The sequence below is a fragment of the Dendropsophus ebraccatus genome, chromosome 1 (genome assembly GCF_027789765.1).
Source record: "Dendropsophus ebraccatus isolate aDenEbr1 chromosome 1, aDenEbr1.pat, whole genome shotgun sequence".
Classification (NCBI taxonomy): domain Eukaryota; kingdom Metazoa; phylum Chordata; class Amphibia; order Anura; family Hylidae; genus Dendropsophus; species Dendropsophus ebraccatus.
Genome location: NC_091454.1, coordinates 231,193,595 through 231,218,318, shown reverse-complemented (window position 1 = coordinate 231,218,318; position 24,724 = coordinate 231,193,595). Strand labels below are relative to the sequence as shown.

Genomic DNA, 24,724 nt, shown 5'->3' with positions numbered 1-24,724 from the left:
TCTCAGGGTATGCTGGGAGTTGTAGTCTCTGAGAAGACAACCCTTTATTAAATCCCTGTGTGCAAAGGCTCCTGATGGCTGCAATCTGTGGGTGACAACCATCAGCCCTGCAGACTGTCAGTACATGCTGGGACTTGTCCTATACACTGGATACTTTGTGGCATATAAGAATACATAGATCTGTGGGGGCTCAGTGCAGGGACGTGACCCCAGAACAGCACTAATAGGGGATAGGGGGAGATGTTTTTGTTCTGTCCCCTATTAGTGATATTCTGGGGTCACTTCCCTACACTGAGCCCCCACAGATATATGTATTCTGATCTCCCACAAAGCATCCAGTGTATAGGCCCTCAGGATATGCTGGGAGTTGTAGTGCCTGCAGCAGTTGGATTCTAGTTTAAAAGTTTGCGCTAGTGTACTGTAGTGACCGCGGGGCTGTGTCAGTACACTACTGCAAACAATACACTGACCTGATTACACTGCAGTTACTAATGACTCACAGGTGACGTCTTCTCCAATTGCCATCGCTCACTTTTTGCTTTCTTCTCGATCTGGCGCAGCATCATGAAGACTTCTCCGACCACAACTCATCTGCAGGCGGGAAGCTGGGGGTGACTGGGGAAGGGAGGCAGCTGGCTGTAGCTTCCCTATCTGTCCTCCTGGCTGTAGTTACCTTACCTGTCCTCCTGGCTGCAGCTTCCCTAGCTGTCCTCCTGGCTGTAGCTTCCCTAGCTGTCCTCCTGGCTGTAGTTCCCCTAGCTGTCCTCCTGGCTGTAGCTTCCCTAGCTGTCCTCCTCACTGTAGCTTTCCTAGTTGTCCTCCTGGCTGTAGCTCCCCTAGCTGTCCCCCTGGCTGTAGCTTCCCTAGCTGTTCTCCTGGCTGTAGCTCCCTTAGCTGTCCTCCTGGCTGTAGCTCCCCTAGCTGTCCTCCTGGCTGTAGCTTCCCTAGCTGTCCTCCTGGCTGTAGCTTCCCTAGCTGTCCTCCTGGCTGTAGTTCCCCTACCTGTCCTCCTGGCTGTAGTTCCCCTAGCTGTCCTCCTGGCTGTAGCTTCCCTAGCTGTCCTCCTGGCTGTAGTTCCCCTAGCTGTCCTCCTGGCTGTAGTTCCCCTAGCTGTCCTCCTGGCTGTAGCTCCCCTAGCTGTCCTCCTGGCTGTAGCTCCCCTAGCTGTCCTCCTGGCTGTAGCTCCCCTAGCTGTCCCCCTGGCTGTAGCTTCCCTAGCTGTCCTCCTGGCTGTAGCTCCCCTAGCTGTCCTCCTGGCTGTAGTTCCCCTAGCTGTCCTCCTGGCTGTAGCTTTCCTACCTGTCCTCCTGGCTGCAGCTCCCCTAGCTGTCCTCCTCGCTGTAGCTCCCCTAGCTGTCCTCCTGGCTGTAGTTCCCCTAGCTGTCCTCCTGGCTGTAGCTTCCCTAGCTGTCCTCCTGGCTGCAACTTCCCTAGCTGTCCTCCTGGCTGTAGCTCTCCTAGCTGTCCTCCTGGCTGTAGCTCCCTTAGCTGTCCTCCTGGCTATAGTTCCCCTAGCTGTCCTCCTGGCTGTAGCTTCCCTACCTGTCCTTCGGGGTGTAGCTTCCCGAGCTGTCCTCCTGGCTGTAGTTCCCCTAGCTGTCCTCCTGGCTGCAGTTCCCCTAGCTGTCCTCCTGGCTGTAGTTCCCCTAGCTGTCCTCCTGGCTGCAGTTCCCCTAGCTGTCCTCCTGGCTGCAGTTCCCCTAGCTGTCCTCCTGGCTGTAGTTCCCCTAGCTGTCCTCCTGGCTGCAGTTCCCCTAGCTGTCCTCCTGGCTGTAGTTCCCCTAGCTGTCCTCCTGGCTGTAGTTCCCCTAGCTGTCCTCCTGGCTGTAGCTTCCCTAGCTGTCCTCCTGGCTGTAGTTCCCCTAGCTGTCCTCCTGGCTGTAGTTCCCCTAGCTGTCCTCCTGGCTGTAGCTTCCCTAGCTGTCCTCCTGGCTGTAGCTTCCATAGCTGTCCTCCTGGCTGTAGCTTCCCTAGCTGTCCTCCTGGCTGTAGTTCCCCTAGCTGTCCTCCTGGCTGTGGCTTCTCTAGCTGTCCTTCTGGCTGTAGTTCCCCTAGCTGTCCTCCTGGCTGTAGCTCCCCTAGCTGTCCTCCTGGCTGTAGCTCCCCTAGCTGTCCTCCTGGCTGCAGCTCTCCTAGCTATCCTCCTAGTTGTAGTTACCTTACCTGTCCTCCTGGCTGTAGCTCCCCTACCTGTCCTCCTGGGTGTAGCTTCCCTAGCTGTCCTCCTGGCTGTAGTTCCCTAGCTGTCCTCCTGGCTGTAGCTCCCCTAGCTGTCCTCCTGGCTGTAGCTTCCCTAGCTGTCCTCCTGGCTGCAGCTCTCCTAGCTATCCTCCTAGTTGTAGTTACCTTACCTGTACTCCTGGCTGTAGCTCCCCTACCTGTCCTCCTGGGTGTAGCTTCCCTAGCTGTCCTCCTGGCTGTAGCTCCCCTAGCTGTCCTCCTGGCTGTAGTTCCCCTAGCTGTCCTCCTGGCTGTAGCTCCCCTACCTGTCCTCCTGGGTGTAGCTTCCCTAGCTGTCCTCCTGGCTGTAGTTCCCTAGCTGTCCTCCTGGCTGTAGCTCCCCTAGCTGTCCTCCTGGCTGTAGCTTCCCTATCTGTCCTCCCTGCTGTAGTTCCCCTAGCTGTCCTCCTGGCTGTAGCTCCCCTACCTGTCCTCCTGGCTGTAGCTCCCCTAGCTGTCCTCCTGGCTGTAGTTCCCCTAGCTGTCCTCCTGGCTGTAGCTCTCCTACCTGTCCTCCTGGCTGTAGTTCCCCTAGCTGTCCTCCTGGCTGTAGTTCCCCTAGCTGTCCTCCTGGCTGCAGCTCCCCTAGCTGTCCTCCTGGCTGTAGCTTCTCTAGCTGTCCTTCTGGCTGTAGTTCCCCTAGCTGTCCTCCTGGCTGTAGTTCCCCTACCTGTCCTCCTGGCTGTAGCTCCCCTAGCTGTCCTCCTGGCTGTAGCTTCCCTAGCTGTCCTCCTGGCTGTAACTTCCTTAGCTGTCCTCCTGGCTGTAGCTTCTCTAGCTGTCCTCCTGGCTGTAGCTTCCCTAGCTGTCCTCCTGGCTGTAGTTCCCCTAGCTGTCCTCCTGGCTGTAGTTCCCCTAGCTGTCCTCCTGGCTGTAGCTTCTCTAGCTGTCCTCCTGGCTGTAGTTCCCCTAGCTGTCCTCCTGGCTGTAGCTTCCCTAGCTGTCCTCCTGGCTTTAACTCCCCTAGCTGTCCTCCTGGCTGTAGTTCCCCTAGCTGTCCTCCTGGCTGTAGTTCCCCTAGCTGTCCTCCTGGCTGTAGCTTCCCTAGTTGTCCTCCTGGCTGTAGCTTCCCTAGCTGTCCTCCTGGCTGTAGCTTCCCTAGCTGTCCTCCTGGCTGTAGTTCCCCTAGCTGTCCTCCTGGCTGTAGTTCCCCTAGCTGTGCTCCTGGCTGTAGCTTCCCTAGCTGTCCTCCTGGCTGTAGCTCTCCTAGCTGTCCTCCTGGCTGCAGTTCCCCTAGCTGTCCTCCTGGCTGTAGTTCCCCTAGCTGTTCTCCTGGCTGTAGCTTCCCTAGCTGTCCTCCTGGCTGTAGTTCCCCTAGCTGTCCTCCTGGCTGTAGCTTCCCTATCTGTCCTCGCTGCTGTAGTTCCCCTAGCTGTCCTCCTGGCTGTAGCTTTCCTACCTGTCCTCCTGGCTGTAGCTTTCCTACCTGTCCTCCAGGCTGTAGCTTCCATAGCTGTCCTCCTGGCTGTAGCTTCCCTAGCTGTCCTCCTGGCTGTGGCTTCCCTAGCTGTCCTCCTGGCTGTAGCTTCTCTAGCTGTCCTTCTGGCTGTAGTTCCCCTAGCTGTCCTCCTGGCTGTAGCTTCTCTAGCTGTCCCCCTGGCTGTAGTTCCCCTAGCTGTCCTCCTGGCTGTAGTTCCCCTAGCTGTCCTCCTGGCTGTAGCTTCCCTAGCTGTCCTCCTGGCTGTAGTTCCCCTAGCTGTCCTCCTGGCTGTAGTTCCCTAGCTGTCCTCCTGGCTGTAGCTTCCCTAGCTGTCCTCCTGGCTTTAACTCCCCTACCTGTCCTCCTGGCTGTAGGTCCCCTACCTGTCCTTCTGGCTGTAGTTCCCCTAGCTGTCCTCCTGGCTGTAGTTCCCCTAGCTGTCCTCCTGGCTGTAGTTCCCCTAGCTGTCCTCCTGGCTGTAGCTTCCCTAGCTGTCCTCCTGGCTGTAGCTCTCCTAGCTGTCCTCCTGGCTGTAGTTCCCCTAGCTGTCCTCCTGGCTGCAGTTCCCCTAGCTGTCGTCCTGGCTGTAGTTCCCCTAGCTGTCCTCCTGGCTGTAGCTTCCCTAGCTGTCCTCCTGGCTGTAGCTTCCCTAGCTGTCCTCCTGGCTGTAGTTCCCCTAGCTGTCCTCCTGGCTGTAGCTTCCCTATCTGTCCTCCCTGCTGTAGTTCCCCTAGCTGTCCTCCTGGCTGTAGCTTTCCTAGCTGTCCTCCTGGCTGTAGCTTTCCTAGCTGTCCTCCTGGCTTTAACTCCCCTACCTGTCCTCCTTGCTGTATTTCCCCTAGATATCTTCATGGCTGTAGCTTCCCTAGCTGTCCTCCTGGCTGTAGTTCCCCTAGCTGTCCTCCTGGCTGTAGGTCCCCTATCTGTCCTCCTGGCTGCAGCTCTTCTAACTGTCCTCCTGGCTGTAGCTCCCCTAGCTGTCCTCCTGGCTGTAGCTTCCCTATCTGTCCTCCCTGCTGTAGTTCCCCTAGCTGTCCTCCTGGCTGTAGCTTCCCTAGCTGTCCTCCAGGCTGTAGCTTCCCTAGCTGTCCTCCTGACTAAAACTTCCCTAGCTGTCCTCCTGGCTGTAGTTCCCCTAGCTGTCCTCCTGGCTGTAGCTTTCCTAGCTGTCCTCCTGGCTGTAGCTTCCCTAGCTGTCCTCCTGGCTGTAGCTTCCCTAGCTGTCCTCCTGGCTGTAGCTTCCCTACCTGTCCTTCGGGGTGTAGCTTCCCTAGCTGTCCTCCTGGCTTTAACTTTCCTACCTGTCCTCCTGGCTGTAGCTTCCCTAGCTGTCCTCCTGGCTGTAGCTTCCCTAGCTGTCCTCCTGGCTGTAGTTCCCCTAGCTGTCCTCCTGGCTGTAGTTCCCCTAGCTGTCCTCCTGGCTGCAGTTCCCCTAGCTGTCCTCCTGGCTGTAGCTTCCCTAGCTGTCCTCCTGGCTGTAGTTCCCCTAGCTGTCCTCCTGGCTGTAGCTCCCCTACCTGTCCTCCTGGCTGTAGCTCCCCTAGCTGTCCTCCTGGCTGTAGCTCCCCTTGCTGTCCTCCTGGCTGTAGCTCCCCTTGCTGTCCTCCTGGCTGTAGCTCCCCTAGCTGTCCTCCTGGCTGTAGCTCCCCTAGCTGTCCTCCTGGCTGTAGTTCCCCTAGCTGTCCTCCTGGCTGTAGTTCCCCTAGCTGTCCTCCTGGCTGTAGCTCCCCTAGCTGTCCCCCTGGCTGTAGTTCCCCTAGCTGTCCTCCTGGCTGTAGCTCCCCTAGCTGTCCTCCTGGCTGTAGTTCCCCTAGCTGTCCCCGTGGCTGTAGCTCCCCTAGCTGTCCTCCTGGCTGTAGCTTCCCTAGCTGTCCTCCTGGCTGTAGTTCCCTAGCTGTCCTCCTGGCTGTAGTTCCCCTAGCTGTCCTCCTGGCTGTAGTTCCCCTAGCTGTCCAGGCTGCGGGATATACACTCACCGGCCACTTTATTAGGTACACCATGCTAGTAACGGGTGGTCTTCTGCTGCTGTAGCCCATCTGCCTCAGAGTTGGCCGTACTGTGCGTTCAGAGATGCTCTTCTGCCTACCTTGGTTGTAACGGTTGGCTATTTGAGTCACTGTTGCCTTTCTATCAGCTGGAACCAGTCTGCCCATTCTCCTCTGACCTCTGGCATCAACAAGGCATTTCCGCCCACAGAACTGCCGCTCACTGGATGGTTTTTCTTTTTCGGACCATTCTCTGTAAACCCTAGAGATGGTTGTGCGTGAAAATCCCAGTAGATCAGCAGTTTCTGAAATACTCAGACCAGCCCTTCTGGCACCAACAACCATGCCACGTTCAAAGGCCTCACATCACCTTTCTTCCCCATACTGATGCTCGGTTTGAACTGCAGGAGATTGTCTTGACCATGTCTACATGCCTAAATGCACTGAGTTGCCGCCATGTGATTGGCTGATTAGAAATTAAGTGGTAACGTGCAGTTGGGCAGGTGTACCTAATAAAGTGGCCGGTGAAAGTATATCACGTTGGAGGTATATATCAGGCTGGGGATATATATCTGGTTGAGGGGTATATATCAGGCTACAGGGGTGTATATCAGGTTGGGGGGTATATGTAAGGTTGGGGGTATATATCATGTCAGGATATTTGTATCAGGTCGGGGGTTAATATCAGGTAAGGGGGTGTAAATTAGGTGGGGGGTATATATCAGGTTGGGGGGGTATATATCAGGTTGGGGGGGTATATATCAGGTTGGGGGTATATTTCAGGTTCGGTGTATATATCGGGGGGGGGGGGGGACTACAGACATTTTTCTTCTTCCTCTGGGAATCTTCTCCTCCTTATTTCCTGTTTATCAGATCTTGGATTTTCCATCTGAGGCCACAATGCCACCATTGTCCCCAGTGCTGATCCTGGCCCGACGCTGCCACCACCACCCCGTGGGGCATGTTCTGTGTCAGTCATGTGGAGCTGTCACCCCAAAAGTGCCCGAGCACCTCTAGCAACAGTTCTCTGCAGGATCAGCACCCCATCAGCCAATCACAGGAGGGACAGTAAAGGGTTAACTGCAACACCTCATCATTATTACAGCAGGAGGGTGTGAAGGGTCCAGGAAATAACACACCAAAAAGTCCCCCCCCCCCCGAACTATGTGTGAACCCCAAAATAAAGCTTACACTACTGCCCACAATAATACTGCTGACAAGTTACTAGTGACACCCCAAATCAAGTCACCCATCAGATATGACAGAACAGGTGACCCCCAAATAACACAGAGACATCACCCATCAGACATGACACTAAACAAGTGACCCCCGAATCACACCAAGATGTCACCCCATCAGATATGACAGAACAGATGACCCCCAAATCACACCGAGACATCACCCGTCAGATATGACAGAACAGGTGAACCCCAAATCACACCGAGACGTCACCCATCAGATATGCCAGAACAGGTGACCCCCAAATCACACTGAGAAGTCACCCATCTGATATGACAGAACAGGTGACCCCCAAATCAAATGAGATGTCAACCCATCAGATATGACAGAACAGGTGACCCCCAAATCACACGAGATGTCACCCATCAGATATGACAGAACAGGTGACCCCCGAATCACACGAGATGTCACCCATCAGGTATGACAGAACAGGTGAACCCCAAATCACACGAGACATCACCCATCAGATATGACAGAAAAAGCGACCCTCGAATCATACAGAGATGTCACCCATCAGATATGACAGAACAGGTGACCCCCGAATAACACGAGATGTCACCCATCAGATATGACAGAACAGGTGACCCCCAAATCACACTGAGATGTCGTCCATCAGATATGACAGAACAGGTGACCCCCAAATCACACCGAGACATCACCCATCAGATACGACAGAACAGATGACCCCCAAATCACACCGAGACGTCACCCATCAGATATGACAGAACAGGTGACCCCCAAATCACATCGAGACGTCACCCGTCAGATATGACAGAACAAGTGACCCCCAAATCATACCGAGACGTCACCCATCAGATATGACAGAACAGGTGACCCACAAATCACACCGAGATGTCACCCATCAGATATGACACAAGTGACCCCCAAATCACACAAGACGTCACCCATCAGATATGACACAAGTGACCCCCAAATCACACAAGACGTTAACCATCAGATATGACACAACAAGTGACCCCCAAATCACACCGAGACGTCACTCATCAGATATGACAGAACAGGTGACCCCCAAATCATATTGAGACCTCACCCATCAAATATGACAGAACAGATGACCCCCAAATCACACCGAGACGTCACCCATCAGATATGACAGAAGAGGTGACCCCCGAATCACACGAGACGTCACCCTTCGGATATGACAGAACAGGTGACCCCCAAATCACACCAAGATGTCACCCATCGGATATGATATAACAGGTGACCCCCGAATCACACGAGATGTCACCCATCAGATATGACAGAACAAGTGACCCCCGAATCACACAGAGACGTCACCCATCAGATATGACAGAACAGGTGACCCCCAAATCACACCAAGACGTCACCCATCAGATATGACATACAACAAGTGACCCCCGAATCACGTCACCCATCAGATATGAAAGAACAGGTGACCCCTAAATCACACCGAGACGTCACCCATCAGATATAACAGAACAGGTGACCCCCAAATCACATGGAGACGTCACCCATCAGATATGACAGAAGAGGTGACCCCTAAATCACACCGAGACGTCACCCATCAGATATGACAGAACAGGTGACCCCCGAATCACACAGAGATGTCACCCATCAGATATGACAGAACAGGTGACCCCCAAATCACGTCACCCATTAGATATGACACAACAGGTGACCCCTAAATCACACTGAGCTGTCAACCATCAGATATGACAGAACAGGTGACCCCCAAATCAAACGAGATGTCAACCCATCAGATATGACAGAACAGGTGACACCCCAAATCACACCGAGACATCACCCATCAGATATGACAGAAAAAGCGACCCTCGAATCACACAAGATGTCACCCATCAGATATGACAGAACAGGTGACCCCTAAATCACACCGAGACGTCACCCATCAGATACGACAGAACAGATGACCCCCAAATCACACCGAGACGTCACCCATCAGATATGACAGAACAGGTGACCCCCAAATCACACCGATACATCACCCATCAGATACGACAGAACAGATGACCCCCAAATCACACCGAGACATCACCCATCAGATATGACAGAACAGGTGACCCCTAAATCACACCGAGACGTCACCCGTCAGATATGACAGAACAGGTGACCCCCAAATCACACTGAGACGTCACCCATCAGATATGACAGAACAGGTGACCCCAAATCACGTCACCCATCAGATATGACAGAACAGATGACCCCTAAATCACACCGAGACGTCACCCATCAGATACGACAGAACAGATGACCCCCAAATCACACCGAGACGTCACCCATCAGATATGACAGAACAGGTGACCCCCAAATCACACCGATACATCACCCATCAGATACGACAGAACAGATGACCCCCAAATCACACCGAGACATCACCCATCAGATATGACAGAACAGGTGACCCCTAAATCACACCGAGATGTCAACCATCAGATATGACAGAACAGGTGACCCCCGAATCACACGAGATGTCACCCATCAGATATGACACAACAACTGACCCCCAAATCACACCGAGACATCACCCATCAGATATGACAGAACAGGTGACCCCTAAATCACACCGAGATGTCAACCATCAGATATGACAGAACAGGTGACCCCCAAATCACACGAGACGTCACCCATCAGATATGACAGAACAGGTGACCCCCAAATCACACAGAGACGTCACCCATCAGATATAACAGAACAGGTGACCCCCAAATCACATTGAGACGTCACCCATCAGATATAACAGAACAGGTGACCCCCAAATCACATTGAGACGTCACCCATCAGATATGACAGAACAGGTGACCCCCAAATCACACCGAGACGTCACCCATCAGATATGACAGAACAAGTGACCCCCAAATCACACCGAGACGTCACCCATCAGATATGACAGAACAGGTGACCCCCAAATCACACAGAGACGTCACCCATCAGATATGACAGAACAGGTGACCCCCAAATCACACCGAGACGTCACCCATCAGATATGACAGAACAGGTGACCCCCAAATCACACCGAGATGTCACCCATCAAATATGACAGAACAGATGACCCCCAAATCATACCGAGATGTCACCCATCAGATATGACAGAACAGGTGACCCCTAAATCACACTGAGACGTCACCCATCAGATATGACAGAACAAGTGACCCCCAAATCACACTGAGACGTCACCCATCAGATATGACAGAACAGGTGACCCCAAATCATGTCACCCATCAGATATGACAGAACAGGTGACCCCCGAATCACACCGAGACGTCACCCATCAGATATGACAGAACAGGTGACCCCCAAATCATACCGAGACGTCACCCATCAGATATGACAGAACAGGTGACCCCCAAATCACACCGAGACATCACCCATCAGATATGACAGAACAGGTGACACCCCAAATCACGTCACCCATCAGATATGACAGAACAGGTGACCCCCGAATCACACCGAGACGTCACCCATCAGATATGACAGAACAGGTGACCCCCAAATCACACCGAGACATCACCCATCAGATATGACAGAACAAGTGACCCCCAAATCACACTGAGACGTCACCCATCAGATATGACAGAACAGGTGACCCCCAAATCACATCGAGACGTCACCCGTCAGATATGACAGAACAAGTGACCCCCAAATCATACCGAGACGTCACCCATCAGATATGACAGAACAGGTGACCCCCAAATCATACCGAGACGTTACCCATCAGATATGACAGAACAAGTGACCCCCAAATCACACCGAGACGTCACCCATCAGATATGACAGAACAGGTGACCCCCGAATCACACCGAGACGTCACCCATCAGATATGACAGAACAGGTGACCCCCAAATCACACCGAGACGTCACCCATCAGATATGACAGAACAGGTGACACCCCAAATCACGTCACCCATCAGATATGACAGAACAGGTGACCCCCGAATCACACCGAGACGTCACCCATCAGATATGACAGAACAGGTGACCCCCAAATCACACTGAGACATCACCCATCAGATATGACAGAACAGGTGACCCCAAATCACGTCACCCATCAGATATGACAGAACAGGTGACCCCAAATCACATCACCCATCAGAAATGACAGAACAAGTGACCCCAAAATCACACAGAGACGTCACCCATCAGATATGACACAAGTGACCCCCAAAATCCTTATGTAGCTGCACCCCAAACGTACATTGCATTATGGGCCCGCATTACTCTCCCAGATATGACACCTAAGTAATAAACAGCACCCCAAAAACATCAATGTTTAGAATAGAAATGTCATCCTACTTGTAGCCCTCAAAAGATGATGCTGGTAGTGACTCCCCAATATTGTAGTTGCGACATAACATTTGTATAGACTCCCCCCCCACACACACACACACGCGAAGAATAAGGTGTAACCCCCAAAATGTCTAATACAGTGACACCCCAATAATCACATTAAATGTCTAATACAATGACACCCCAATAATCACATCAAATGTCTGACTCACACAGTGACACCCCAATAATCAAATTTGAGTTCCTGTAGTGATATGAGAAAGAAAAATCCAACAGAACTGAGCACCCCGAAAATGTAATCACATCGGAGGACAAACCCCAATAAATGCGGTTGTGCAATAATGTGATCATCTGGTGGATAGTGGCGGCACCCAGAGCTGATCCTCCCCCTGTGCGGACCCCCCCCCAGATGTGGCAGAGCTGATCCTCCCCCTATGCGGACCCCCCCAGATGTGGCAGAGCTGATCCTCCCCCTATGCGGACCCCCCCAGATGTGGCAGAGCTGATCCTCCTCCTATGCGGACCCCCCAGATGTGGCAGAGCTGATCCTCCTCCTATGCGGACCCCCCAGATGTGGCAGAGCTGATCCTCCCCCTATGCGGACCCCCAGATGTGGCAGAGCTGATCCTCCCCCTATGCGGACCCCCCAGATGTGGCAGAGCTGATCCTCCCCCTATGCGGACCCCCCAGATGTGGCAGAGCTGATCCTCCCCCTATGCGGACCCCCCAGATGTGGCAGAGCTGATCCTCCCCCTATGTGGACCCCCCAGATGTGGCAGAGCTGATCCTCCCCCCATGCGGACCCCCCAGATGTGGCAGAGCTGATCCTCCCCCTATGCGGACCCCCCCAGATGTGGCAGAGCTGATCCTCCCCCTATGCGGACCCCCCAGATGTGGCAGAGCTGATCCTCCCCCTATGCGGACCCCCCAGATGTGGCAGAGCTGATCCTCCCCCTATGCGGACCCCCCAGATGTGGCAGAGCTGATCCTCCCCCTATGCGGACCCCCCAGATGTGGCAGAGCTGATCCTCCCCCTACGCGGACCATCCAGATGTGGCAGAGCTGATCCTCCCCCTATGCGGACCCCCCAGATGTGGCAGAGCTGATCCTCCCCCTATGCGGACCCCCCAGATGTGGCAGAGCTGATCCTCCCCCTATGCGGACCCCCCAGATGTGGCAGAGCTGATCCTCCCCCTATGCGGACCCCCCAGATGTGAGGATTGGGGGTATGGGCAGGGATTTCCCTGACAGCAGCGCTGCCTCCTCGCCCCCCCTCCCCCGTAGACGATCTGCATTCTCCCTCTCTCTCTCTTCTGCTCCCTCCTCCTCCTCCTCCTCCTCCTCCACAAAATGGTTTTTCTTGTGGCAGAGGCGAGGAGCGGAGGCTTGTGAGGAGATGCCGTCAGCTGTCGCCTTCCTCCCGGATTACACGGTGGCTCTTCCTGGAGAGCACTGAGCTGCCCGGACGCCTCCATCCCCCCGGATCCCCCGGATTCATCCGTCCTGCGGGAGGTAAGGAGCATCTCTCGTCTTCTCCATCATCTCATCCTCCGATGGTGGAATCCTGTTTACTCCTGACCCAGATTCCTCCTCATCCAATGACCGGGGGGACTGAACAGGTGCTGGAAGGGTTGGGGGGGTCCTCCTAGGAGATAATTGGGGGTTCACACATATCGGGGGGATTGGTGCTGCTGCACTCCTCCAATGGTTTAACCCAATAGATTGGGGGGGGGGGCGGCAGCACAGATGCCCCTTTATGTGGTCGGGGATGGGGGGCTGCGGTGTGTGGACAATACACAAAATGTCAGGTCTCATTCATGTCATTACTATAGGAGAGAAGATGGAGGGGGGACGTGTGACCCCAGAATCCTCCCCCCGCACATCGGGGCACTCCGAGCTTCTGCCCGGCCATTTCTCTACCTGCAGGCAAAATAAAAATACATAGGGTCCCCAGAGAGGCAGCGCTGCATCTGCACCAGCTGAGTGTGAGATAGAGGAGGGGGTGAGGGAGACTCGGCCAAACCGAGGGGAGGGGGCCCCAGGCTGAGATACAAGAAGAAGAAGAGGGGGGGTGAGGGGATGAGATACAAGAGCCTGGGAATAAGACAAGGGGATAGATGAAGAGATGGTGGCTGACGGGGAGGGGGCTGATAGCAGAGGTTACGGGGAGAGAGGGGCAGATGACGGAGGGGGGCTAATGGCAGAGGTAACGGGGGAGAGGGGCAGATAACGGAGGGGGGCTGATAGCAGAGGTTACGGGGGAGAGAGGGGCAGATGACGGAGGGGAGGGGGGCTGATAGCAGAGGTTACGGGGAGAGAGGGGCAGATGGGGGAGAGAGGGGCAGATGGGGGAGAGAGGGGCAGATGGCAGAGGTAACGGGGCAGATGACGGAGGGGAGGGGGGCTGATAGCAGAGGTTACGGGGAGAGAGGGGCAGATGACGGAGGGGAGGGGGGCTGATGGCAGAGGTAACGGGGGAGAGGGGCAGATGACGTAGGGGGGCTGATAGCAGAGATTAAGGGGGAGAGAGGGGCAGATGACGGAGGGGGGCTGATGGCAGAGGTAACGGGGCAGATGACTGGGAGGGGGCTGATAGCAGAGGTTAAGGGGAGAGAAGGGCAGATGACGGAGGGGAGGGGGGCTGATAGCAGAAGTTACGGGGGAGAGAGGGGCAGATGACGGGGAGGGGGCTGATAGCAGAGGTTACGGGGGAGAGAAGGGCAGATGACGGAGGGGGGCTAATGGCAGAGGTAACGGGGCAGATGACGGAGGGGGGCTGATGGCAGAGGTAACGGGGCAGATGACGGAGGGGGGCTGATAGCAGAGGTTACGGGGAGAGAGGGGCAGATGACGGAGGGGAGGGGGCTGATAGCAGAGGTTATGGGGGAGAGAGGGGCAGATGACAGAGAGGAGGGGGGCTGATAGCAGAGGTTACAGGGCAGAGAGGGGCAGATGACAGAGGGGGGCTGATAGCAGAGGTTACAGGGCAGAGAGGGGCAGATGACAGAGAGGAGGGGGGCTGATAGCAGAGGTTACAGGGCAGAGAGGGGCAGATGACAGAGGGGGGCTGATAGCAGAGGTTACAGGGCAGAGAGGGGCAGATGACAGAGAGGAGGGGGGCTGATAGCAGAGGTTACGGGGAGAGAGGGGCAGATGACAGAGGGGAGGGGGCCGATAGCAGAGGTTACGGGGAGAGAGGGGCAGAAGACGGATGATGGAGGGGGGATGATAGGCGATGACCATGAATGGATGGAATAAAAGGATGGAGATTGGATAGGAAGGGGACATGGAAGAATAGTGGGTGCCAGAGATGGTGGGGGGAAGGGGGATGCTGCAGCCCGGATGGAATTATATCATGCAGATTGGGATTATTGGATGCCTGGTATCCTCCAGATGCTTTGGCCCCTTATATATAGTGGAGGCAGGGGCACCATGTATATGAGATCACATGCCGGTGGTGGAGGCCGGGGCACCATGTATATGAGATCACATGCCGGTGGTGGAGAGGCGGGGGCACCATGTATATGAGATCACATGCCGGTGGTGGTGGTGGAGGCCGGAGCACCATGTATATAAGATCACATGCCGGTGGTGGTGGAGGCGGGGGCACCATGTATATGAGATCACATGCCGGTGGTGGTGGAGGAAGGGGCACCATGTATATGAGATCACATGCCGGTGGTGGTGGTGGAGGCCGGAGCACCATGTATATAAGATCACATGCCGGTGGTGGTGGAGGAAGGGGCACCATGTATATGAGATCACATGCCGGTGGTGGAGGAGGAAGGGGCACCATGTATATGAGATCACATGCCGGTGGTGGAGGAGGCGGGGGCACCATGTATATGAGATCACATGCCAGTGGTGGAGGCCGGGGCACCATGTATATGAGATCACATGCCGGTGGTGGAGGAGGCGGGGGCACCATGTATATGAGATCACATGCCGGTGGTGGTGGAGGCGGGGGCACCATGTATATAAGATCACATGCCGGTCGTGGTGGTGGTGGAGGCCGGGGCACCATGTATATGAGATCACATGCCGGTGGTGGTGGTGGAGGCCGGAGCACCATGTATATAAGATCACATGCCGGTGGTGGTGGAGGCGGGGGCACCATGTATATAAGATCACATGCCGGTGGTGGTGGTGGAGGCGGGGGCACCATGTATATAAGATCACATGCCGGTGGTGGTGGAGGCCGGGGCACCATGTATATGAGATCACATGCCGGTGGTGGTGGTGGAGGCGGGGGCACCATGTTTATGAGATCACATGCCGGTGGTGGTGGAGGAGGCAGGGGCACCATGTATAAGAGATCACATGGCGGTGATGGTGGAGGCGGGGGCACCATGTATATGAGATGACATGCCAGTGGTGGTGGAGGCGGGGGCACCATGTATATGAGATGACATGCCGGTGGTGGTGGAGGCGGGGGCACCATGTATATGAGATGACATGCCGGTGGTGGAGGCCGGGGCACCATGTATATGAGATGACATACCTGTGGTGGAGGAGGCGGGGGCACCATGTATATAAGATCACATGCCGGTGGTGGAGGAGGCGGGGCACCATGTATATGAGATCACATGCTGGTGGTGGTGGAGGAGGCGGGGGCACCATGTATATGAGATGACATACCTGTGGTGGAGGAGGCGGGGGCACCATGTATATAAGATCACATGCCGGTGGTGGAGAGGCGGGGCACCATGTATATGAGATCACATGCTGGTGGTGGAGGAGGCAGGGGCACCATGTATATGAGATGACATGCCGGTGGTGGTGGAGGCAGGGGCACCATGTATATAAGATCACATGCCGGTGGTGGAGGAGGCAGAGGCACCATGTATATAAGATCACATGCCGGTGGTGGAGGAGGCGGGGGACCATGTATATGAGATCACATGCCGGTGGTGGAGGAGGCGGGGGACCATGTATATGAGATCACATGCCGGTGGTGGAGGAGGCGGGGGACCATGTATATGAGCTCACATGCTGGTGGTGAAGGAGGCGGGGGCACCATGTATATGAGGTCACTTGCCGGTGGTGATGGAGTTGGGGCACTATGTATATGAGCTCACATGCCGTTGGTGGTGGAGGCGGGGGGCACCATGTATATGAGCTCACATGCCGGTGGTGATGAAGTTGGGGGCACCACGGGTGTTGCTAATGGTTACACCCTTCTTAAAAGTCTGTACTTATTGTAAGTGGGGATGAAGTAGTGATAGAGTTTTGCCACTAGATGTCGCTGTTACAGATGTGTGTATTTAGATGCTGCACGGCTAAAGTATGGAAAGGGTTATTTATTATTTATATGTCACATATAAAGCTGGAGATAGGAAGTCACATGGGTAGAGAAGTAAGGAGGTCTTATGTCACTGGACTCTGTGGGGGAGGGACGCGGGCTAGAACGCTCCTGGCAGTGGTCCCTTTGGGCCCTGGCCCTTTACCAGGTCCCCAGCCTTGAGTCAGTCTTAGTCAAGTCCCTGTATGGGTAGGAAGCAGGACAAGACACAGCTAACAGTTTCTCTTCAGTTTACTCTACACAGCACAATGCAGTGTTAAACCTGCACAGGAAAGGACATGTCGGAGATAAACTCAACCCACACCGGGGACTTGGAGAGTCACAGTGCAGGACAGTATCCACAAAAGCCAAAGAAGCTGGGAACTGATCCGGATAGAGCAAAGTTGCTAAGAGCCTAGGAACTCTATCTCGCAGCGTGGTTGTCAGCAGGGAAACATCAGCATTCCGCTTATCCCAGGTAACAAGGTCTGGGGCTTGTGCCACCCTCTATGATGGGTCCCCCAACACTGGAATAGCTTTAGGTGGTGCGAAGACCCAAAGGTCAAAACACGGGCACAATGTATTCACTTCTTCTTCTTAAAGTTGGGTTGGGACTCTCACAACAACCTCCTCTCTGCTCCTCTGATTCTTTGTATCTCTCAACACGCAACTCAGTCGGCACGACTGTACTCTCTACCATACTCCTACCACAGATCTGGATCCTGTCTTATCAAGTGTATTATTAAGTGTGTTATCAAGTGTATCGTACCCTGTCAAGGTAAAGTTGTATGTTCTGCTGCACACAAGTACTTTCCGAGTAAACAAGAGATTATTTATGATAAAGACACTCCTTCACCCCGCACTCACACAGTGTACACTACATCCTTGGGTCATCTCCCCTTTCTGTGGGTGGCGGTGCCTATAGTCCGGGCACCGTGATAACAACCCAAGGGATCCTGTAGCAGCCCGGAAGGTCACTGTCCACAGGGGAACAGGGTACAACCGGCCCTCTAAACTAAAAGCAGGTGTGCCGCCATACCTCTGTGCCCAACCGACACTGGCGTCACGATATGCCATCACTGGGTCCAGTTGCATCTCAGCCAACCACCACCGGTGGGGCGTCACACTTTACCATCTAGCAAGTGACTGGCCGTTCCTCCACCACACCCGCTCCGGAGGTCACCACACATGTATATGAGATCACATGCCGGTGGTGGTGGAGGCGGGGGCACCATGTATATGAGAGTACATGCCGGTGGTGGAGAAGGCGGGGGCACCATGTATATGAGATCACATGCCGGTGGTGGAGAAGGCGGGGGCACCATGTATATGAGATCACATGCCGGTGGTGGAGAAGGCGGGGGCACCATGTATATGAGATCACATGCCGGTGGTGGAGAAGGCGGGGGCACCATGTATATAAGATCACATGCCGGTGGTGGAGGAGGCAGAGGCACTATGTATATGAGATGACATGCCAGTGGTGGAGGCAGAGTCACCATGTATATGAGATCACAAGGCAGTGGAGGAGGCAGGGTCACCATGCATATGAGATGACATGCCGGTGGTGGTGAAGGCGGGGGCACCATGTATATGAGATGACATGCCGGTGGTGGAGGAGGCGGGGGCACCATGTATATGAGATGACATGCCGGTGGTGGTGGAGGCGGGAGCACCATGTATATGAGATCACATGCCAGTGGTGGAGGCAGAGTCACCATGTATATGAGATCACATGCCGGTGGTGGAGAAGGCGGGGGCACCATGTATATGAAATCACATGCCGGTGGTGGTGGAGGCGGGAGCACCATGTATATTAGATCACATGCCGGTGGTGGAGGAGGCGGGGGCACCATGTATATTAGACCACATGCCGGTGGTGGTGGTGGAGGAGGCGGGGGCACCATGTATATGAGATCACATGCCGGTGGTGGTGGTGGAGGAGGCGGGGGCACCATGTATATTAGATCACATGCCGGTGGTGGTGGTGGAGGAAGGGGCACCATGTATATTAGACCACATGCCGGTGGTGGTGGAGGCGGGAGCACCATGTATATTAGATCACATGCCGGTGGTGGAGGCGGGGGCACCATGTATATTAGACCACATGCCGGTGGTGGTGGTGGAGGAAGGGGCACCATGTATATGAGATCACATGCCAGTGGTGGTGGTGGAGGAAGGGGCACCATGTATATTAGATCACATGCCGGTGGTGGAGGCGGGGGCACCATGTATATTAGACCAAATGCCGGTGGTGGAGGCGGGGGCACCATGTATATTAGACCACATGCTGGTGCTGGAGGAGGCAGGGGCACCATGTATATGAGATCACATGCCGGTGGTGGTGGTGGAGGCAGGGGCACCATGTATATGAGATCACATGCCGGTGGTGGGGGAGGAAGGGGCACCATGTATATGAGATCACATGCCGGTGGTGGAGGCCGGGGCACCATGTATATTAGATCACATGCCGGTGGTGGAGGCCGGGGCACCATGTATATTAGACCACATGCCGGTGGTGGTGGTGGAGGAAGGGGCACCATGTATATGAGATCACATGCCGGTGGTGGTGGTGGAGGAAGGGGCACCATGTATATTAGATCACATGCCGGTGGTGGAGGCGGGGGCACCATGTATATTAGACCACATGCCGGTGATGGAGGCCGGGGCACCATGTATATTAGACCACATGCCAGTGGTGGAGGAGGCAGGGGCACCATGTATATGAGATCACAAGCCGATGGTGGTGGTGGAGGAAGGGGCACCATGTATATTAGATCACATGCCGGTGGTGGAGGCGGGGGCACCATGTATATTAGACCACATGCCGGTGGTGGTGGTGGAGGAAGGGGCACCATGTATATGAGATCACATGCCGGTGGTGGTGGTGGAGGAAGGGGCACCATGTATATTAGATCACATGCCGGTGGTGGAGGCGGGGGCACCATGTATATTAGACCACATGCCGGTGATGGAGGCCGGGGCACCATGTATATTAGACCACATGCCAGTGGTGGTGGAGGCAGGGGCACCATCTATATGAGATCACATGCCAGTGGTGGGGGAGGAAGGGGCACCATGTAAATGAGATCACATGCCGATGGTGGAGGCCGGGGCACCATGTATATTAGACCACATGCCGGTGGTGGTGGTGGAGGCAGGGGCACCATGTATATGAGATCACATGCCGGTGGTGGTGGTGGAGGCAGGGGCACCATGTATATGAGATCACATGCCGGTGGTGGGGGAGGAAGGGGCACCATGTATATGAGATCACATGCCGTGGTGGAGGAAGCGGGGGCACCATGTATATGAGATCACATGCCGGTGGTGGAGGAGGCGGGGGCACCATGTATATTAGACCACATGCCGGTGGTGGAGGAGGCAGGGGCACCATGTATATTAGACCACATGCCGGTGGTGGTGGTGGAGGAGGCGGGGGCACCATGTATATGAGATCACATGCCGGTGGTGGTGGTGGAGGAGGAGGCAGGGGCACCATGTATATTAGACCACATGCCGATGGTGGTGGAGGAGGAGGCAGGGGCACCATGTATATTAGACCACATGCCGGTGGTGGAGGAGGCAGGGGCACCATGTATATGAGATCACATGCCGGTGGTGGGGGAGGAAGGGGCACCATGTATATGAGATCACATGCCGGTGGTGGAGGCCGGGGCACCATGTATATTAGACCACATGCCGGTGGTGGTGGAGGCGGGGGCACCATGTATATTAGATCACATGCCGGTGGTGGTGGTGGAGGCAGGGGCACCATGTATATGAGATCACATGCCGGTGGTGGAGGCGGGGGCACCATGTATATTAGATCACATGCCGGTGGTGGTGGTGGAGGCAGGGGCACCATGTATATGAGATCACATGCCGGTGGTGGTGGTGGAGGCGGGGGCACCATGTATATGAGATCACATGCCGGTGGTGGGGGAGGAAGGGGCACCATGTATATGAGATCACATGCCGGTGGTGGAGGAGGCGGGGGCACCATGTATATTAGACCACATGCCGGTGGTGGTGGTGGAGGAGGCGGGGGCACCATGTATATGAGATCACATGCCGGTGGTGGTGGTGGAGGAGGCAGGGGCACCATGTATATTAGACCACATGCCGGTGGTGGGGGAGGAAGGGGCACCATGTATATGAGATCACATGTCGGTGGTGGTGGTGGAGGCGGGGGCACCATGTATATGAGATCACATGCCGGTGGTGGAGGAGGCGGGGGCACCATGTATATTAGACCACATGCCGGTGGTGGTGGTGGAGGAGGCGGGGGCACCATGTATATGAGATCACATGCCGGTGGTGGTGGTGGAGGAGGCAGGGGCACCATGTATATTAGACCACATGCCGGTGGTGGGGGAGGAAGGGGCACCATGTATATGAGATCACATGTCGGTGGTGGTGGTGGAGGCGGGGGCACCATGTATATGAGATCACATGCCGGTGGTGGTGGTGGAGGCAGGGGCACCATGTATATGAGATCACATGCCGGTGGTGGTGGTGGAGGCGGGGGCACCATGTATATGAGATCACATGTCGGTGGTGGGGGAGGAAGGGGCACCATGTATATGAGATCACATGCCGGTGGTGGAGGAGGCGGGGGCACCATGTATATGAGATCACATGCCGGTGGTGGTGGAGGAGGCAGGGGCACCATGTATATGAGATCACATGCCGGTGGTGGAGGAGGCGGGGGCACCATGTATATTAGACCACATGCCAGTGGTGGTGGTGGAGGAGGCAGGGGCACCATGTATATTAGACCACATGCCGGTGGTGGTGGTGGAGGAGGCAGGGGCACCATGTATATGAGATCACATGCCGGTGGTGGAGGAGGCGGGGGCACCATGTATATTAGACCACATGCCGGTGGTGGTGGTGGAGGAGGCGGGGGCACCATGTATATGAGATCACATGCCGGTGGTGGTGGTGGAGGAGGCAGGGGCACCATGTATATTAGACCACATGCCGGTGGTGGTGGTAGGGCAAAATGTATATTAGACCACATGCCGGTGGTGGTGGTGGAGGAAGGGGCACCATGTATATGAGATCACATGCCGGTGGTGGAGGAAGGGGCACCATGTATATTAGATCACATGCCGGTGGTGGAGGCGGGGGCACCATGTATATTAGATCACATGCCGGTGGTGGAGGAAGGGGCACCATGTATATTAGACCACATGCCGGTGGTGGAGGAGGCAGGGGCACCATGTATATGAGATCACATGCCGGTGGTGGAGGAGGAAGGGGCACCATGTATATTAGACCACATGCCGGTGGTGGTGGTGGAGGCGGGGGCACCATGTATATTAGACCACATGCCGGTGGTGGTGGTGGAGGCGGGGGCACCATGTATATGAGATCACATGCCGGTGGTGGTGGAGGAAGGGGCACCATGTATATTAGACCACATGCCGGTGGTGGTGGTGGAGGAAGGGGCACCATGTATATTAGACCACATGCCGGTGGTGGGGGAGGAAGGGGCACCATGTATATGAGATCACATGCCGGTGGTGGTGGAGGAAGGGGCACCATGTATATTAGACCACATGCCGGTGGTGGTGGTGGAGGCAGGGGCACCATGTATATGAGACCACATACCGGTGGTGGAGGAGGCGGGGGCACCATGTATATGAGACCACATACCGGTGGTGGAGGAGGCGGGGGCACCATGTATATGAGATCACATGCCGGTGGTGGAGGAGGCGGGGGCACCATGTATATGAGACCACATGCCGGTGGTGGAGGAGGCGGGGGCACCATGTATATGAGATCACATGCCGGTGGTGGAGGAGGCGGGGGCACCATGTATATGAGATCACATGCCGGTGGTGGTGGTGGAGGCCGGGGCACCATGTATATTAGACCACATGCCGGTGGTGGTGGTGGAGGCGGAGGCACCATGTATATTAGATCACATGCCGGTGGTGGTGGTGGAGGCGGGGGCACCATGTATGTTAGATCACATGCCGGTGGTGGTGGTGGAGGCCGGGACACCATGTATATTAGATCACATGCCGGTGGTGGTGGTGGAGGCCGGGACACCATGTATATTAGATCACATGCCGGTGGTGGTGGTGGAGGCCGGGGCACCATGTATATGAGATCACATGCCGGTGGTGGAGGAGGCGGGGGCACCATGTATATGAGATCACATGCCGATGGTGGTGGAGGAAGGGGCACCATGTATATTAGACCACATGCCGGTGGTGGTGGTGGAGGAAGGGGCACCATGTATATTAGACCACATGCCGGTGGTGGTGGTGGAGGCAGGGGCACCATGTATATGAGACCACATACCGGTGGTGGAGGAGGCGGGGGCACCATGTATATGAGACCACATACCGGTGGTGGAGGAGGCGGGGGCACCATGTATATGAGATCACATGCCGGTGGTGGAGGAGGCGGGGGCACCATGTATATGAGACCACATGCCGGTGGTGGAGGAGGCGGGGGCACCATGTATATGAGATCACATGCCGGTGGTGGAGGAGGCGGGGGCACCATGTATATGAGATCACATGCCGGTGGTGGTGGTGGAGGCCGGGGCACCATGTATATTAGACCACATGCCGGTGGTGGTGGTGGAGGCGGAGGCACCATGTATATTAGATCACATGCCGGTGGTGGTGGTGGAGGCGGGGGCACCATGTATGTTAGATCACATGCCGGTGGTGGTGGTGGAGGCCGGGACACCATGTATATTAGATCACATGCCGGTGGTGGTGGTGGAGGCCGGGACACCATGTATATTAGATCACATGCCGGTGGTGGTGGTGGAGGCGGGGGCACCATGTATATTAGATCACATGCCGGTGGTGGTGGTGGAGGCGGGGGCACCATGTATATTAGACCACATGCCGGTGGTGGTGGTGGAGGCCGGGACACCATGTATATTAGATTACATGCCGGTGGTGGTGGTGGAGGCCGGGGCACCATGTATATTAGATCACATGCCGGTGGTGGTGGTGGAGGCCGGGGCACCATGTATATTAGACCACATGACGGTGGTGGTGGTGGAGGCCGGGGCACCATGTATATTAGATCACATGCCGGTGGTGGTGGTGGAGGAGGCAGGGGCACCATGTATATTAGATCACATGCCGGTGGTGGTGGTGGAGGCCGGGGCACCATGTATATTAGATCACATGCCGGTGGTGGTGGTGGAGGAGGCAGGGGCACCATGTATATTAGATCACATGCCGGTGGTGGTGGTGGAGGCCGGGGCACCATGTATATTAGACCACATGACGGTGGTGGTGGTGGAGGCCGGGGCACCATGTATATTAGATCACATGCCGGTGGTGGTGGTGGAGGAGGCAGGGGCACCATGTATATTAGATCACATGCCGGTGGTGGTGATGGAGGCGGGGGCACCATGTATATGAGATCACATGCCGGTGGTGGTGGTGGAGGCGGGGGCACCATGTATATTAGATCACATGCCGGTGGTGGTGGTGGTAGAGGCCGGGGCACCATGTATATTAGATCACATGCCGGTGGTGGTGGTGGTGGAGGCCGGGGCACCATGTATATTAGATCACATGCCGGTGGTGGTGGTGGTGGAGGCCGGGGCACCATGTATATTAGATCACATGCCGGTGGTGGTGGTGGAGGCCGGGGCACCATGTATATTAGATCACATGCCGGTGGTGGTGGTGGTAGAGGCCGGGGCACCATGTATATTAGATCACATGCCGGTGGTGGTGGTGGTGGAGGCCGGGGCACCATGTATATTAGATCACATGCCGGTGGTGGTGGTGGAGGCCGGGGCACCATGTATATTAGATCACATGCCGGTGGTGGTGGTGGTAGAGGCCGGGGCACCATGTATATGAGATCACATGCCGGTGGTGGAGGAGGCGGGGGCACCATGTATATTAGATCACATGCCGGTGGTGGTGGTGGAGGCAGGGGCACCATGTATATGAGACCACATGCCGGTGGTGGAGGAGGCGGGGGCACCATGTATATGAGATCACATGCTGGTGGTGGTGGTGGAGGCGGGGGCACCATGTATATGAGATCACATGCCGGTGGTGGAGGAGGCGGGGGCACCATGTATATTAGACCACATGCCGGTGGTGGTGGTGGAGGCGGGGGCACCATGTATATTAGATCACATGCCGGTGGTGGTGGTGGTGGAGGCCGGGGCACCATGTATATTAGATCACATGCCGGTGGTGGTGGTGGAGGCAGGGGCACCATGTATATGAGATCACATGCCGGTGGTGGTGGTGGAGGCAGGGGCACCATGTATATGAGATCACATGTCGG

The 24,724-nt window shown here is 55.6% G+C and overlaps 1 protein-coding gene across 1 annotated transcript in view; it reads left to right on the top strand.

Annotated features, from left to right (window-relative positions):
- Positions 1-12,506: 12,506 nt before the first annotated feature.
- NLGN2 (neuroligin 2) overlaps positions 12,507-24,724 on the top strand; it is a 149,755-nt gene continuing 137,537 nt past the window's right edge. The window contains exon 1 of the mRNA XM_069950185.1: positions 12,507-12,660. The gene's annotated coding sequence lies outside the window, so the exon portion shown is untranslated. The remainder of the gene's footprint in view (positions 12,661-24,724) is intronic.